Source organism: Cupressus sempervirens, chromosome 7 (genome assembly GCF_028749045.1).
Source record: "Cupressus sempervirens isolate cs-2001-9-10 chromosome 7, ASM2874904v1, whole genome shotgun sequence".
NCBI classification, from domain to species: domain Eukaryota; kingdom Viridiplantae; phylum Streptophyta; class Pinopsida; order Cupressales; family Cupressaceae; genus Cupressus; species Cupressus sempervirens.
Window position 1 is genome coordinate 363,115,063 of NC_143124.1, and position 18,674 is coordinate 363,133,736.

Genomic DNA, 18,674 nt, shown 5'->3' on the forward strand with positions numbered 1-18,674 from the left:
CTTGAACAATATATTTTAAACCCCAAGAGATTGACTATAGAAATACACACAATAGGAATCAAAATGCAACACCATAGGGTTGAAGAACACCGAAGAGGGTATCCAAATCAGCTTTCAAAAATTTTGGAGCATATATTTTAAACCCCAAGAGACTAACTACAAAAACAAACACAACATGAATCAAAATGCAACACCATAGGGTTGAAGAACATTGAAGAGGTTATCCAAATCAACTCTCAAAAAGTTCAGACTAGACCGAAAAGTGCCCACTACCCACCCACACAAGTTTTTAAAAAAACCAAGCAATACTTTAATACAACACATAAAATTATTGTGCGATATTTCTAAAGGAGGGAAAAAATTTCAGGGACTGGGCAATACTTCTCCCAAAGGCATATGAGACTTTAAGAGTGTCGTATGACATTTCTTACAAGGAGGTGTGATACTTTCTAGTATCATTTGATATTTCTCCAAAAGGTGTGCGATAGAATTAGGGGACACATGATACAGTTACAATGGGAATGCGATACATTTTTGTGTCGCACCATGCTGATAAAAGGTTCCTTAGGGAACTAAAGAAAAACTCTTAAGGACAAACAATAGACTAAAATTGAGTTTAGAACCTCCACATTGGGGAGTATCGGATCCACATCTCGAGGCAAGAACCCTCAAATCAAATAAGGAAATATGGAAAGAACAACATCTAACCATCTAATAGAAAGAGTAAAAGTATAGAAGGAACATCGTAGTGAACTAAAGCAACATCACAATAACTAAAATAACATTGCAATGTATAAAATAACTAAGTACGTGGTTCCTCCCAATCGTCAATGACATCATAAGACCATCATGGGCCCTAGCCATCCCCTGTGTGTAACATCCCAAGCCATCAATCAAATTGTCGGTACTGTTGTAATAGAGACATCACTACTAAACATGCTAATAACAAAAAACATAAGGAAATCTAACATGCTAATAGTACAACAAAAGATAAACCTACAAGTAGATAACATCACTATCACATGCTAATCATCATAGTAAGGAATGTGTCAAAACTAAGATCATCTAAACATGATAAATAAAATCCCAATGAAAGCATAAATCACAAGAAGCATACTCTGTAAATGGAAGCATAAATCACAAGAAGCATACTCTGTAAATTGAAGTACTAAGTGAACACGTCCAGCAATGGTCACACTAGGATTTAAGAACATCTCTATACACCAGTCCCTAGCAGTGGTGAAGGTAGCTATGCCTCCCAACCATGTGGTACCTATAGGTCCACACCCACCATGCTGATGGAGATAATGATCCCAACCACAAGCACATGCAAAAAACATCCATGGCTAACACACATGCCAAGCAGTATGATGACTGAACCCAAGACAAAGACAATGCATAAACTACAGGTCCTAGTCAGACACCTCAAAGGATACTAAGTAGGGGTTGAGATCATGGAGAGTCGCTTAACATTGAAAAGCCCAAGCTTGGATCATGCGGATTCAACATCCCTCAATAGAATCGCTCGACACAAGCATTTTATTATCTTTAGTTTTATTACCACCCAATATTTTCTTTAGTTATCACTTAATTAAGAACTTCTTCAGTCAAATAAGAAATGGACACCAGAATACATGAGAAAAGCTCCCTCCATATGCTACCCTAGACTACCCATGCTCATCCAACGATGAGTGCCCGTAGGCATGCAAACTCCCAACCCAACCCCAATGATCATAACTTTTGGAAGTACCACAGAAGATTGGGCCCCGCAGGTCACCCAACAGATGTACATGTGTATGGCACACCACCATCACGAAGATCATGCACAAGGATAGGACGAGAACACAAATATAATTCAATCAATCGAAACCATAATCAGGATGACAGATGCTACATGCATCCCAATGCAACATAAAGTGCAAAAGTGGTTCGATGGATATCTAAATAAATCATCCAAGTCCATGTACCACATGGTGCCAAGAAAACTTAAGAAAATAGGGCAGCACATAAAATGAGGCAAAAACCCCAAATTTTGAAAAAATTCTGAAATTAAAACCCATTTGGCCTTTGGGTGCAAAAACCACGAAAATCAAAAAATAAATGAAATTAGGCATTGTATGCAAAAACGGCCAGCATAATGGCTCAAAAACCCAAACCTCCATTTCAAAAACAAGGAAAATGTTCACACCCGACCAATCGAGCAGAACCAATAAACAAAAACAAAGGGGAACACTAGTTCTTAGCCTCCTAACAAATTACTGCAAGAATCAGAAGCTGAAACAAAGTGAAAAATAAAATGAGAAAGCCCTACCCAACAGCAAAAGGGGAAAAAATAGTAACTCGCACAATAAAATAAATCACTCGCCAAATCTACTAAAAATGATTGCAAAGCATAAACTCCCCAAGTTGAATCCAACGAGACCAACCTCGCAAAGATCCCACACTCACAACTCCCAAAATGAACAAAACAAGAATCCTTTAGAAGAGGATTTCCAAAAAAAGCTCTCAAATTTCGAATTCTAAAAAGTGAGAAGTGAATAATGAATTCACTTTTCCAATACTTATTCACTTTTCGAGTGAATAGTCAATTTTGGAAATTAGCTAGCTGGAGTAGCTAAATTCTGAATCGACCCAAATGAAAATAGGTTATTATCCGTAATGGAAATTCACCTAAGGCAAAACTACCAAAAATTAAATCTGAAAAGATTTAAAACCCAAAAACCCAAAATCATAGAAAATCACTTAACACTTTCGTGACAAATGCAAACTTGTAAATGCACAGACACACTCATTGGTCTAATCACATAATGTAGATGAGTTCAGATTTACTAATCACCAAAAGGTTTAGATTTAAACAACTAAATAAGGGTACATCAACCATACATGGATGACATTGGCAAAATATGAACAATTGAATCACTAACTCCATTTGCCACTGCCATGGATATAATTCTTGTACACTAAAACACATGATCAAGTGCAATTGCATATAATATCATAACCGAAGCAACATTTATTAAAATACCTATTTAATCTATTTACATCACTCACATTCACAGAAAGCATAAAGATACAAGAATGAAGTAAATAACCATAGCATAAAATTCATCTCATAACATAATCAACAAATACATCCAAATAAACCACAAAACCAGATAACATCATAGATCTACTCTCATCTCAAAATAGCATCAACATGCAAAATGATAAACTGAACAACATAGAAGTATAGCATCTATGGTACTGAGTCAAAGTATAACATCTAACCCTTGGGTCATCATAGGGTACAAAATAAGAGTATCAAGTATCTCTCGAATCAAAATAGACAATGTATAAACTGCAAACATGAGAGGCACTACATAACTCAACCTTTCCTCTAGGTTTTCTTGTTACATCTTGTTGATCAAATCCTCCTCATCAATCAACTAAGTGATAGTACTTGAAACATATAAGCAATTTTCTTACCAACATATAGCAGGTTTGACATCAGTGACAAAACAATGATTGAAACACATAGTCTTCTTTAGCAAACTTTCTAATCAAATGATCTTTTCAATCAGATATCAACAATCTCTCTCTTTGGCATTGATGGCAAACCAAACTAATCAACCAATCAAACAAATGATGAATATCTTGTTCCATCAAACTAACTAGGTTAAAACAGTAAGATAATTACCAAAAAGAAAACTTGCGTTTGAAATTTCTCCCTCTATCAACAACTCCCTCTTTTGATTAGGTTACAAAATATAACTCCCTCTTAGTTCCTTCTATATATTTTCTCTTCTTTCATGTTGAATTGATTAGTAGAATATTAGAATATCTCCCTCTTTTTGTTCTAATCCTTCTAGTGATTGCTTTATGCTTTCTCGCTCTTTCTTTCCCTCTTTGATTCCTCTTACACTTGATTAGTTTCTTGTACTTTCTCCCTCTTTGACAATAATGCCAAAGACATATACTCAGAACTTGACATCTTTAATATATGCATATATAGGCTTTTGCAGGTTCTTCAATTTTCTCCCCCTATCACCTTTTTTGTGGCTGATTTGTAATTCTAGTTTTGTAATTACTTTAGGAAATTCCTAAAGTAAGATCTATTGCATCAATTTGTATGAAATGAATGTCAGCTCATTTGATGTAGGGCACTCCCTCCATCTTTTACATAGCCTTTGATAGGGGTATCACCCCTAGTTTAGCTCTCAGATACTCATAAGCATCCTTAGGTAAAGCTTTTGTAAAGATATCAACAATTTTCACCTTTGTGTTAATATATTCCATCTTCACTTCTTTATCTTGAACCAATTTACTTACATAATGATACTTGATTGTAATGTGCTTTGTCTTTGTATGCATCACAAGATTCTTTGATATATTGATAGCACTTGTATTATCACAATAAAGTCTCACTGGTTCTATGATTTCTTCCTTCATTCTCTTAATTAGTTGTTTGATCCATACAATGTTTGTGCAGTTAATAGTAGTAGCAACATAGTCTTCTTCAACACTAGATTGGGAAGTACAACTCTACTTCTTGCTAGTCCATGTAACAAGTCTTTTTCCTAAGAAGAATGCTTCTCCACCGGTGCTCTTTCTGTCATTAATATTTCCAGACTAATCAACATCAGTGTAGGCTTTCTGTTCAAACTTTTCATTCTTCTTATAGTATAAACCAAACTCTTCTATTCCTTTCAAGTATCTCATTATCTTTTTCACAACCATCAAGTGATTCTCTCTGGGATTAGTAGAGAATCTTGCAACTATCTCCATAGCTAATGCAATATCAGGTCTTCTATGTACTACATATTGTAATTTTCCAATCATGGATTTGTATAATGTTGAAATGCCTCCTTTGAATCATCATTCTTTGATAGCTTGAGTGTTGTCACCATAGGTGTACTTACTGGTTTTGAATCCTCTAGTCCAAATGTCTTCAATATCTCTTTGACATATTTTGACTGAGTGATATATACACCATATTTCATTTGATATACTAGTAATCCCACAAAGAATTTGATCTCACCAAACATTGACATTTCAAATTCTTGCTCCATCTGATTTGCAAAATGCTTACACAAAGCATCTTGTCCTCCAAATATGATATCATCAACAAATATTTCAGATAACAATATACCTTTTTCTTTATCTATCTTCATGTACAAATTGCTATTATCATCTATCATTTCAAAACCAATTTTGACAAGATAAGTATGAAGTCTCTCATACCATGCTCTTGGTGTTTGTTTCAATCCAGATAGGGCTTTATGCAGTCTGCATACCATGTTCTTATTATTTTTATCAAAAAAACCTTCTAGCTATTCTATGTAGACTTCTTCTTTCAATATGCCATTTAGAAATGTAGACTTGACATCCATCTGATAAACTTTGAAACCTTTGTATGTGACATAAGCAAGCATAATTCTCACTCCTTCCATTCTTGCAATAGGGGAAAATTTTTCACCATAGTCAATTCCTTCTTCTTGTGCATACCCTTTGCAAACTAGTCTTGCCTTATTTCTTATCACTTCACCATTCTCATCTAACTTTTTTCTAAATACCCATTTTGTGCCAATCACATTCTTGTCTTCTAGTCTAGGAACTATACTCCAAGTCTTGTCCTTTTCTATTTGCTTAATTTCTTCTACCATAGCCTTGTACCAGTCATCATCTTCCAATGCATATTTCATAGTCTTGGGTTCATTCATGCTTAACAAACATGTTTCACTTCTCAATCTATTTCTTGTCATTGGCCTTGCATCTTTGTCTCCAATGATTTGATCTACAGGATGATGTCTTTTGACATATTTGGATAGTCTAGGCTTAGTTCTTGTAACTAAATTCTGTCTCTTAGCTTTAATGTCACCTTGTACATCTCTGTCAAATGTTTCAACACCTCTTTCATGTGTGGTAATCTCAGAGTTTGATTTTATATTTTCCTCATTTTGCAACTTGACATCTAAATGCAACTCGACATTCACAAGTTGTGACTCAGCACTTGTTGAGACTTGTTGTTTGTTTGCAACATGATTTGTAGCATCTTCTTCAGTAGGCATTCCTTCATAATATTATACAAATGATTTGTATTCTTCTAGTTCTTTTATAGGTTCAGCCTCATGTACTTCTATAAACTCATCAAAATTCACATTTGCACTTTCCACAATTTTGTTAGTGTTAGTATTTAAACACTTATAAGCTTCACTTCTTATAGAGTAACCAAGGAATATACCTTTTTCACTTTTTGCATCAAACTTTCCACTCCTAACATCTTTAAGAATATAGCATTTGCTTTCAAATATCTTAAAGTATTTCACATTAGGTGGATATCCATACCATAGTTTAAAAGGTGTTGAATGAGTACCTTTCAGGACTTGCACACATTTCAAGGTATATACAACAGTACTTATAGTTTCTCTCCAGTATTTCAGAGCAACATTCTTCTCCATCATGAGTGTTCTGGCACAATCCATTATAGACTTATTTCTTCTTTCAACAATTCCATTTTGTGGAGGCTCCTAGGTGCAAATGTTTGTCTCTTGATTCCTTTATCATTACAGAACATCTCAAACTCGTTTGAAGTGAATTCTCCTCCTCTATCCGATCTCAAGCATTTCAGACTCTTACCTTTTTTTTTTCAACTATTGCCAAGTACCACTTAAACACTTGAAAAGCATCTAATTTTTGTTTTAAAAACATGACTATCATCATCCTAGAGTAATCATCAACAAATAGAATCATGTACTTATCTCGTTTGTAGCTTTGAACTTCAATAGGTCCTCACAAGTTAGTATGAACAATTTCAAGTATTTTCTTAGAGGTATAAGCTTTACTTTTAAAGCTTGACTTTGTTATCTTGCCTAGTTGACATTGTTGGCACATTATATTTTCTGGTTTTTTTAACTTAGGAAGACCTATAACTCTTTTATGTTACTAATACTGATTAGATTATCAAAATTAACATGACATAATCTCTTGTGCCAAAGCCATACATCATCAAATTTTGCAATAAGATAAGTAGCATCTTCTATATCCAGATAGAATATATTACTTCTAGTTTGATCACCTTTTCCAATCAAGTTTCTATTTGTGTCATATATCTCGGCTGATTTATTTTCAAACTCAACTTTGCATCCCAAATTATTTAATTGTGACACACTTAACAAGTTATAATTCAATCCTTCAACATAATAAGCATTGTCACATGAAATCTTGTCTGTGAGTTTCATAGACCCTTTTCCTTTTATCAAACATGGTGCATCATTACCAAATCTTACATTATCTCCATCATAATAGGTCAAGTTAATGAACTTACTTTTGTCTCCAGTCATGTGATGTGAGCATCCACTATCAATGATCCATTTGTCATTCTTGTTCACACAAGTCATAAGTGCAGTTGTCTCATCCTCATTAGATTTGTCCTTCATTACAACATATACCACTTCATCATCATTTTCATCAGAGTCATGTTCATCAACAATGTCACATGACTTATTGCCTTTGTCTTTGTAGTCTCTTCCATCATTTTCTCTTCTATTTTTGTGCTTGTTTCCTTCTTTGTAGTTCTTCTTCTGTATATATCTTGTAACAATATGACCAATTTCATTGCAATTAAAACAAATGATAGGTAACTTACCTTTGAACTTGTCTTTTCTTATGTGAAATCTTCTTGCCAAAAATGCTTCCAATTGTTCAATGTCTTCCTCATTTGTGTTACTATCATTGGATGCATACTTTATCTTTCTCTTCTTCTTCTTCTTGTTCTGCTGCTTTACCTCCTCAGAATCCTTCAATAACAATTTTTCTTTGAAAGATGATTCAATACTCTCCGGTTTGTAGTTGTCATAATTAGATAGCTCAAAAGTAGTGAGTCTTCCTACTAGACCTTCAAGGGTTAGATCATTTCCTGGTATACATCTTAACTCTTGGATTACAAATACTCTAATGGCATACATAGGAAATAATGTTCTCAAGACTTTACTTAGCATAGTATCATCATCTATTTTACCAGTAGCTCCTTTTATTGCACTAATAGCTTCTTTTATTCTAGAAACATATTGAGCAATATTCTCACCTTCTTCCATTCTCATGTCATCAAACTTACCTTTGAGACTCTTTGACTTGTCTCTTTCTACATGTTTGTCTCCTCTATAGATGGTTTCTAGGGCATCCCACATCTTCTTTGCACTGTTAAAGCCTTTGATATCATCAAATTTAGCATAGCTTAGGGTAGAGGCAATCTCCAACATCGCCTTATTGTGTTCTTTCTTTTTCTTCAAATCTTTAGCAGTTAAGGCTCCTACTAGATCACTATGCTCTACTGCAATGCAAGATTGTGCATAATCTCTAAGTCCTCCAAGGTGTAGCTTTATCAAACTTTGCCATGCAAAAAATTTATCTCTATTGAGCTTGGGTACCTCTATTTTTGACATCTTGATCTTTATGCTTCTAGTACCTTAAAATTAATCCTCTTAAGCAGATGACTCTGATATCGATTGTTGGTATTCTTTTAGAATAATTGAGAGGGGGTGGGGGGGCGGGTGAATCAGTTATTCAAGGTCTAGATGTAAAAATAAAATTTTTCACAATTCAGTGAACCAATAAAACATTCTCAACCATGCATGCATTCATTGTGTGTTAACTAAAATTGATATGTTACTATGAAATCAATTTGTAGAAATGTAAAGCATGAAACACAACACATCCATCAACACATTTGACATAATGATTTAACATGGAAACCCAATTTGGGAAAAACCACCAGTAACATGCTACTCCTTTTTCACTCTTCTGAAGTGATGCCCTATTAAAGGTTATAGTACACATTGTTAAATGTGACCCGGTTAAGGGATTTCAGTCACCCTGCTAAAAGTGAGACTTGTTAGAGGACTTTAGGCCATTAACTTGGAATGCCACCCTATTAAAGGATTTTCCAATGACTGTTAAGTCAACCTTAATCCAAAGGATTTACCCTAGGCTGATAAAATTGTTAGAAAGTAATAGTAGAGCTTTGATCTGATACAACATTCAACCTTACTTGCAGATTACAGATCACTTTTTAGTCCACAACTCTACTTGGCTTTTGATCTTTATAGATCTAATAGCTTGTTCACCCTTCAAGAATTCATCCTCTTTAAGCCTTCTATCTTAGTACACCATTGTAGACTTTTTCACTTGAGTCGCTTGATGAAGCAAAACCCCTTTCCTTCTCCTTATCATATTTTTGCATTAAAATCTCTAACTCTTTGCTTCATGACTAGACATTCCTACATATAGGAAATTAGAACATTTTTATCACTCATTATCCATCATCAAAATTAGGGTTTTTGATGGATTAGGTAGGATACAAGGTATCTACACCATATCTTGTCTTTTCTATAAACTTCTCTTAGAATCCATTTGAATTCACCTCCAAAATAGTTTACATAAGATTTTGTGCCACCAACTCATTAATCTTATCTTCCTCTTGATTCACAAGTTCCAAGAAAAAAAACTTGTTAGCTTCTATTGGGTGAATCTTTGGTCTTTGTCATAATGCAATAGCTCAACATTATCAATCTTCTAATGCTTGGCACATACTGCGTTACTTGGTATCAACTATAAAATCACTCGACATCAATTGGATTTTACTGGTGCTCGACATCAAATAAAAATTACTCAGCATCTACTAAATTTCTTGGCATCCACTACAATTTTCTTTTACTCAGCTCCAATTGAATTTTTTCTTAGCTTGCACTAACTTTTCTCGGTACATACTGTCCACTCAGTCAAGCTTGGCAAATGAACTTTGTTTAACTTTATTCATCTAAACTTTCTAAGTGTAGCCTTTCATTTTGTAACCTCAAGTAGATCATCAATACATTATTTTATCACCATCTTAACTAATTCTTGTACTTCAATACATAATCATAACTCAACCTTTCCTCTAGGTTTTCTTGTTACATCTTGTTGATCAAATCCTCCTCACCAATCAACTAAGTGATAGTACTTGAAACATATAAGCAATTGTCTTACTAGCATACATCAGGCTTGACATTAGTGACAAAACAATGATTGAAACTCACATTCTTCTTCAACAAAATTTCTAATCAAATGATCTTTTCAATTAGATATCAATAGACATTACCAGAATTTACTACTCCTTTTAGTCAAGCTCTTCAGAGGTTGAGCGTAGATGCTACACCATTGCAATTTTCAAGGATGAATCCTAGCTCATCCAAGGCAAAAGAGGTAACTACATATGGTGTTGATAGCCTAGATGAAGAGATTTTATTTCCTAAATTTGATTTGGAAAGAATCATAATTGAGCAAATGGGTATTTTACAAGAGACCCTAGCAAAGAAGAAAAATCAAGAACTACTTAGAAGGGAGCATAGGAAGAAGAAAGCTTTGATTGACATCAAAGAGATTTTCCTAGATGCATTCTTTTTGTTGACTCCAGATGAAAAAAAGGCCATCATTGAACAATTAACCAATATAGTGGAAATGATTATTGACACAAACCTAGATAAAAATGTAAAACTACTTGAATGGTCTAAAAGGAAGTTTCAAAATAAGGTGAATAAGAAGCTATCAAATGCTATTGCACTAACATAGGTTGAGCTAGCAACTAAGATAGAGAGTGCAAAGAAGGTACTAGAGAAAATTTTCTCTTTGTACAACAAATTATGTAATCCTACTCTCTTTACACAAGAAGTAAGGAGTCACATCTTGAGTTTGGAGAGTCATATGCAATAACATTTTAGCAAAGTCAATTTGATAGTAACCTACAAGTTTAAGTGATTACATGATCTAATAGATGTATGCATGATGAATATGTTTTATGGATATGGGTTCACTAAGCTGTGAAATTTTTTATTTGTACATCTAGACCTTGGATAACTGATTCACCCCTCTCTAAGTTATTCTAAAGAATTCCAACAATTGGTATTAGAGCCATCTACTTAAGAGGACTAGTTTGAAGGTGCTAGAAGGAAAATATCAAGTTTTTAACATGAATGTTGATGATACTTCAATAGGGGAGTATCCTAAGCATTAAAAAGTATTGATATGTTGCATTCATGAATATATTTATCAGTGATATCAACATAGAAATAATTCTATTAAGACTAGGAGAATAACAGTTAGTAATCTTAAGATGTACGAAAGATAAGGAAGTATCAGATGATGTGCAGTGGAGGAAATGTTCCTAAGGTTGTCCTAATGATGTGGTTAAAATGACTAAGTTTGATTTGATGTTTTATTGAAGTTACACTTGTTTTACTAAAAGTAGTGCAAAAATAAAGCATTGGAAAACATAGTTTTGATGATCTATCAGTATCTTTTAGCTAAGATATAATGAAGGTGATGCAAAGATAATAGTGATAGAGGACAATCATGTGGTAACACTAGCATGTGTGTAAAATGTGGATTTACACATGTAAAGTTTTGTATAGAATGTGAGATGATAGTGTTGTTGTAATTGTAAATCAATTAATTATCTTACTTTAATTAATTGGGAAGGCCTCATGGTTGACTCAAGGAATTATTATGAAGATATGGTATAAAAGAAAGTTGTTTTCTTTGTTTGTAAGAAGACTTGGATGAAGAGGATCAAGTGGAATGTCAAGTATTAGTGCATAGTGCAAGAATAAGCAGAATGCTTGTTGAATGTGTGTAAGTGATCCAAGGTATCATTGAATGCATAGTATGAGATTTGGTTACGAGATCTAAAGGAGAAGAAGTCCAGTTGACAGGACATAGATAGAGGAAAGAAGTACATTTTAATTCTATTATTCTACAAGGAATACCAAATATATCATTTGGATAGTGGGTTCTTTGATCTTAACCTTGAAGCTATTTGGATAGTGGGTATAGCTATCTTCCACAACTCCTAATAGGGTTGGAGTCTCCTAATAGGGACTCATATGTACTAAATGTTGTAACAAACTCCTGATAGGGTCTATCCTCTAACAATGAATATTAATATTAGTAGATCATCTTGTGGGTTCCATGCCCACTGAGGTTTTCCCTCTGATCAAGGGTTTACCTAGTTAACATATCTAGTATTAGTTGTGTATGTGTATCTTGTTAAGGTTTCAATTTATATAAATCACATGGTTAAGTTTGTTTAAGATTAATATTTGTGATGATAGTTGGATAACTAATTCATGCCCCCACCACCTCCTTAGTTATATCAGTGGACTATATATTCTAACAATTGGTATTAGAGCATCAGGTCCTTGAAGATAAGGCTTAATAAATCTAGGAGTTCAATGGTGAATATGTCCATGAAAGATAGTCTAAGATATGGGGCCAACTATGAGAGTTGGAAAGAAAAGACGAAGACTCATGTATTGTGCATGGGTCTATGTTATTGGATTTTGACAAAGAGTGAGAAGACAATTGTGGAAGAAGGAAATCTTGAAGAATGTAGTGAAGCAAAGAGAGATCTATTCATATCTAACATGAGAGCCAGATAAGCCCTACTATTAGCTCTTCTAGAGAATGAATACAATCAGGTAAAGAAATTCCAAACTTATCATGAAATTTGGAAAGCATTACAAGTTACTCTTGAAGGTGATGAACATGCAAAAAGAATGAAATTACAAAGTTGGATTTGTGCATTTTAATATGCCAAGATGATGGAAGATGAATCTAGTAGAAATTATGTAGGAAGAATATCAAAAATTGTTGCAGGTATTCGATCTCTTAGTGGAATCAAACAAGATGATGAGGTTATATGGAAGATCTTGAAAATTTTATCAACACCATTCAAGAAAACAACTCAGATGATTCAACTAGTAATGCCCTACACCAAAGATTTCACAAAGGAAACTTTTCTTGGAAGATTATAATATGTAGAAACGTAAATAAGACAGTTTGGAGAATTAAACAAAGTTAATAAAACTTTTAGTTCTATGAACATTCAACCTAATCTCTCAGGAAGTACAAGTGCAAGAGGAGATTTTGCTAGTAGTAGTAGATTTGAAGAAGATAGGAAGATTGAAGAAGGAATAGCCCTTCCAATGAGAAGAGATAAAGATGGTAAGAAAATCTATAAATGTTGGACTTGTGATGAATATGGTCATTATGCATCTAAATGTCCTAAAAGAGAGAAAAAGTTTAGAAGAAAATTTAAGCCTAGAAGAGATAAGGATATAAATTGTTTATATGTTAATTAGGAAGAAGAATCTGATGGAAACGATTAGAGTGAAAGTGATGATGAATTAGGATTTGTGGCTATTAAGGAAGATAACCTTGATAGAAAAATTAGAGAAGAGAGAGCTCTAGTTACCCAAGTTGAGAAGAGATTAGATTGGATAATTGATAGTGGATGTTCACATCACATGACTGGTAATATCAATAAATTTGTTAAGTTCATAAATCATGGAGGTATTGTTAGAGTTGGTAATAATGCAACCTGTCATATTACAGGGATTGGATCTGTTACTCTTGATGGTAAAATTAATAATGATGATGTTTACTTTGTTGATGGTTTGAAACATAATTTGTTAAGTGTTGGACAATTGGTAGACAAGGGATGTCTATTGCAATTTAGAGAAAAGACTTGCATTATCAAAGAAAAAGATGGTGAGATGATTGGTACTGGAACCAGATCTAGAGGTAATGTATTTTAGTTGAATCCTACTAAAATAACATGTTCAGTTGTAAAGCAAATGGTTATGGAATAGAAGGTTTTTTCATATAAACTTTGAGGAAATTGTGAAAGTTAGAAGTACATTTGTAGTGAGAGATCTTCCTAAGATTATTAAGCCCACTAATGTTTGTTGGAAATGATTGAAAAGATCATGAATGAAGAATAATGGAACTGGTAAAGAATGTTTTCAATCATTATTTTTTCATTGATGTCAAACTTGACACTTGTAGGAATGAAAATTTCTTTAGTGATCCAAATACTATCAATTGGTTGATTGACAAGGAGGTGGCAATCAATAAGATGTAACAAGAGTACCTAGAGAAAGGTTGAAGTTATGATGTTGTAATGAAGTATAAGGATCAGCTAAGCCATTGATGAAATATTGTATTGATGACATACTCTAAGAAACAGAGGATGGACACACTAAGACATATCAAAGATGTAAGGATTAATTAAGTTGTAGTTAGTGCCAAATAGATTCTCAGTGGAAGCCGAGCAAGTTCAACTTAGTGTGTGCCGAGTGATCTTCAAGTGTCAAGTGAAGATCAGGTGCTGAGTAACACAGAATCCTTTAGGTGCTAAGTAGCAGAAAAAGATAATGGATGTCGAGTAAGTCTTCAAGTTTCAAGAAAAGCAAAAAATGCTATAGGTGCCGAGCACCAATAAATAATAATAGAAGCCGAGTAACATAGAAGGAGCCGAGTATCAGTAAACCAATGATGCCAAGTTGCTACATTATTTGTTAAAGTCAAAGATTCACCAGATTAGCAATGATAAGTTTGTTACATCAAATTTTGTGAATTAGTTGGACGATAAGGATGATGAGTAGATGTCACATAATTCTATGTAATCCATGCAAACCATTTTAAAGATGAATGCTAAAGGATTTATCATGAAGTTTCTAGAAGAAATAATTTGGAGGGAAAACAATACCATTTTCTCAAGAGAAAAATAAGATTTGAGCAGGAAATCGAGAACAAAACTTCTTTATATGGAGCTACAGGTCAGAGATCAAGTGCGCATGTATGAGAGGGAGTTGGTCATAAGTGTGATCATGCGAAGAAGCCAAGAGGAGTAAGAACAACGTATCAAGACTCTGAGTTGATCAAGCAACCATAGAATGCATTGGCATAATGAGTGAAAGAACTCAAGGAGATAGATCTTGAAGGGTAATCAAGCTGTTAGCAATGCAAAGGAGGAAAGCCAAGCAAAGAAGAGAACTGAAGAAGTGATCTGAAATCTACATAGTTAGGGTTGCAAATCTGTATTAGGTCAAAACCTCTCTAATACTTTTTTACCATTGTATTAGATATTGAAATCCTACATTATTAGGTTAGCTTAATAGCTAGGTGGATAAGCCTCAGGAAAAGGATAGAAGATCCCCAGGAGAAGGATAAAGAGATCCTCAGGAGAAGGATAAAGAGATCCTTAGGAGGAGGATAGGAGATCCTTAGAGAGGGATGAAAGATTCTTTTGAGAAGGTGACTGAAAATCCCATGGACTTGGGTAAGCCTAACAGCTCTATGTAAATCCTTTAATAGAGTGACATTCCAAGTTGAATGTTCTTAAATCCTTTAACAAGGTCACATTTAACAATGTACTGTAGCCTTTAATAGGGCAGGCCTTTAATAGAGCAGACCATCAGAAGTGGTTGAAATCATTTGCACAGTTATTTTGTGGGTATCATCCCCACTCCAGTTTTACCTTCTTATTCCTGGAGGGTTTCTGGGTTATCAAATCCTTAGTGTTATGGTGTGATGCATGTTTACTTTTCATGGTTGTTTAATGTTCAATTGCATGCATGATAATTTCAGTTATGTACCATTAAGGATTTGTAGAGAAAGTTGTATTGGACATCATTGGACCTTGGATAACTAATTCACCCCCCCTCTTAGTTATTCTAAAGAATTCTAACAATGTTGTTTACAAGGAATGTATTTTGGCTAAGCAGAGGAAAGTGTCTTTTCCTAGCAAGAAGTTCTCTACTATAAAGAAATTAGAAATTGTTCACACAAATCCGAGTAGTCCTACAAAAACTAGAGGATTCTATGGTGAAAGGTACTTTATGATTTTAGTTGATGATTTCACTAGGATGATGTCGGTAGTATTTCTTAAAGAGAAGTCTAAAGCTTTTGAGAAATTTAAGATATTCAAGAATAGAGTTGAAAATGAATCTGGTGTTAAGATTAAGTGTTTAATATTAGATAGAAGAGGAGAGTTCACTTCTAGAGAGTTCAACATGTTTTGTGAAGAGAATGGAATCAAAAGATAATTACCTTCACCTAGAACACTTGGACATAATGGAATTGTTGAAAGAAGAAACAAGTCAGTAGCAGAAGCAACAAGAGTGATGCTATTTGAGAATGATGTCTCAAAGACATTTTGGAGAGTAGTTAGCACTGTAGTATATACTCTAAATAGAGTATAGATAAAAAAAGGTATGAGCAAGATGCCCTATGAGTTATGATTTGGTCATTCACCATTAGTCAAGTATTTTAGAATATTTGGAAGTAAGTGTGATATAAAGAGAGATGATGATGTCGGTAAGTTTGATCCCATAAGCGATGATGACATGTTTCTTGGTTATTCATTGAAAAGAAAAACATATAAATGTTTCAACTATAGAACTAAGACAATAGTTGAGTGTACAAATGTAATAATTGATGAAAAGTTTGGTACTAAAGAGAAGATGGTAGATGATAATTTTGATGAAGAAGAGAATAATTCTAGATTTGTTAAGAAGAATGCCAAATTTCTTTTTGAGACTAAAAATGACTTAAAGAATGATGTATCTATTGAGCATAGAGAACAACAAAGATCTAAACATAGGGAAGAGATCAAATTTGAGATGTCAACTCCTACTTCCAATAGAAACATGACAAAGAATCACCCTCCAGAGAAGATAGTTGGAAGCAAGGATAAAGGTATGATGAAAAGGAACAAAGTACATGAGGAATTATGTCTTATTTCTCAAGTAGAACCTAAGAGCATAGATGAGGCATGTAAAGATGATCACTAGATGCAAGCTATGAAAGAAGAACATGGGAATTAGTTTCTAGACCTAAAGACAAGAATGTGATAGAAACCAAATGGGTATTCAAAAATAAGATGAATGAGAAAGGAGAAGTTGTGAGAAACAAGGCAATACTTGTTTGCAAAGGATACAATAAGAAGGCATATATTATGAAGAAACCTATTCACCTATGGAAATAATGAAATTAATAAGGATTTTGTTTGCTTATGCACCAAGAAAGAATTTCAAGGTTTATCAGATGGATGTCAAGTTAGCTTTTCTTAATGGAGAACTTGAAGAAGAAGTCTACATTGAGAAACCTGATGGATTCCTTTTGATAGAAGATAAACATTTTTATGCATATTAAAGAAAGCACTATATGGTTTGAAGCAAGCACCTAGAACCTAGTATGTAAGGTTGGACATGTATTTATTAAAGCTTGGATTTATCAAAGGTACAATAGACGACAATTTATATTTGAGGAAAAATGCTGATGGTCTATTTATCATTGTAATATTTGTAGATGACATAATATTGGGAGGAAACGATGAAGAAAGTGACAAGTTTACTGAAGAGATGAAAAATAAATTTGAAATGAGCATGATAAGAGAAATGAAGTTTTTCCTAGGATTACAGTTTGTGTAGAACAAAGATGGGATATTTATCTCACAAACTAAATATATGAAAGATTTTTTGATTTTTTTTTTTGAAAAGTTTCAAACCTATTGGTACACCCATGATAATTGGTCACAACCTAGTAAAGATGAGACACCTATAGTTGAGTAGAAGAAGTATATATCTATGATTGGAGGATTGCAACATCTAACTCACACCAGACTAGATATAGAAAATGCAATTGATATTGTAGCAAGATTTCAAGCTGATCCTAAAGAGTATCATTATGTAGTAGTAAAAAGGATATTTAGATATTTGAAAGGTAAATTTGATTATGAAATTTTGTATGATAGATCAAGTGATTTCACCTTGTGTGCATATACTAACATAGATTAGGTAGGCAGTATAAATGATAGAAAGAGCACTAGTGGTGAAACATTCTTTCTTAAAGGGAGATTAGTTTCTTGGTTGAGTAAGAAACAAGACTATATATCTCAGATTATAGTTGAGGTAGAGTATGTTGCAACAACAAATAATTGTAACAAAGTTATATGGATGAAACAAATGTTAAAGGATATTGTAATTGAGTTTATAGAACCTATTATCATTTACTATGATAACACAAGTATAGTAAGTATGTCTAAGAATCCCATATTGCATTCTAAGACAAAGCACATATCCATAAAGTATCATGTTTTGAGAGAGAAGGAAGCTAAAAAGGAAATAAGGCTGGAGTCTGTAAGTACTAAAGATCAAATTGTAGATATCTTTACAAAGCCTTTTCCTAAATATACTTTTGAGTACCTAAGAGGTATGCTGGGTGTTATGCCCCTACTTACTTCAAAGTAGTTGATGCAAGGAGTGCATCAATCCAATGGTACAGAGCACTATGGTTAGACTTGACTAAATGTTGATGCTTCCTATATGAGGGGGTATCTGAAATGTACTAAGTCATAGAGGACTCTGGGTATTTGGTATTGAATAGTGTCTTTGGATACTCAAGTTGGTTGATGTTTTTGAGCAGCTAATTAGAAATTGGTACTTAAAAATTGGTATGCAATTGGTATTGTGATTGAAACCCTTGACATTGATGTTAATGGGGGAGAGAATGTACATAAGCAATGAGAAGAGAAGCACCCATTGAGATGGCAATGGGGGAGAATTAGCTCTTTAGGGAGATTTAGAAAGATTCATGTAAGTGCATAGAAGGAAGTGTAAGTGTGAAGATACAACCAAAAAGTATTGTAAGTTGTTTACTATAAACAACTGCTATCAATCCTAAAAGAAGAAGAAGAACAATATAGTGTTCTAGAAGATTTTAGATTGATGAAGAGGATTTGAGAAGATGATAGCAATAGAGTATAGTTTGGTATTCTTGGAGCTTATATTTTTTTCATCTATGTTGTCATCAATGCCAAA